Below are 1150 nucleotides of genomic sequence, written 5' to 3'. Positions count from 1 at the left end.
AAAATCACTCTGAGCGTGATTTTGTTTTGAATTCGCCCAATTTGTTGAAATGATATTGGTAGGGCGGAGGGGAATCTTCGATTCTTGCAGATTCTTAGCACCTCTATTTCGCAGAACCGGCGGAGAGTTTCCGAGAAATATATTTCTCCGTAAAACAAATGCAATATAAATAAATGAGTAGCTCTTAAAAATTGCTTTCTTGAACACTTATTATATAATCTAATTAAATATTAAAATAAATTAAACAAAAAAGTGTGTAATTTTCTTTTAACCTTTAATACTTTTCACATTTCCTAATTTAGTATATGTAGTAATAACTGAGTTATTAGCTTCAGCCTTTAAAAAAAAACTTTTGAAAAATATGGGCTATTAATTTCAGCAAACTATGGAAAAGGTTTAGAGTTAAAAAATGATGTTTTCTTGTAATTACAATAATTTTTAATACAAAATACAAATTTGGAATAACTATTTGCTTGTTACGAAGGTGAAAACACATTCCAAGATTTGACAAGAAGGAATCACGGCTTATCAGTTTCTTTTTAAAGTTATATAAATATAATTTTCGTAAGATTCCGGAGAAATGTTCAAAAACATTTTTGAAGATTTCACATATGCTGAAAAAAAAACAGAAAATTTTTATGTATTTTTTTTATTTTGCAGCATACATAAAATATTAGGAAAATAAGAGTCAGCTTAAAAGATGTTTAATACTTTTAGATGATTTGAAGGAATAATTTTTAAAATGAATTTTCGAAAAACTATTGATTTTTTTAAATATTGTTAATCTCTTCAAAAATTCTGAAATTCCTAAATAATTTTTATAATAAAAAATTACATTTTTACAATGACCTTCAAAACTTAGAGATTCTTAGAAACTTTCAGAGGAATCTTAAAAAAAAATTTCATCATTTCAAAATTCTTAAAAAGCTTCTAACATTTTTTTCGAAATACTTAACATTTTATAAAATTATAAAAGTTATTTTAAAAATGTATAGAAAATTTTAAATGGTGTAAAAATTTTCAAATTTTAAATTACTTTAAGACCTTTACAAAACTTTTACACCTTTGAAATATCTTTTCAAATAATTCAGTTTTCCCAAAAAATCTTTAATTGTCCTAAAATCTTCTAGATTTTGTTTCGTTTGTTGTA

This window comes from Belonocnema kinseyi, chromosome 7, assembly GCF_010883055.1.
Source record: "Belonocnema kinseyi isolate 2016_QV_RU_SX_M_011 chromosome 7, B_treatae_v1, whole genome shotgun sequence".
In the NCBI taxonomy this organism is placed as follows: Eukaryota; Metazoa; Arthropoda; class Insecta; order Hymenoptera; family Cynipidae; genus Belonocnema; species Belonocnema kinseyi.
This window is presented reverse-complemented; position numbering follows the sequence as displayed.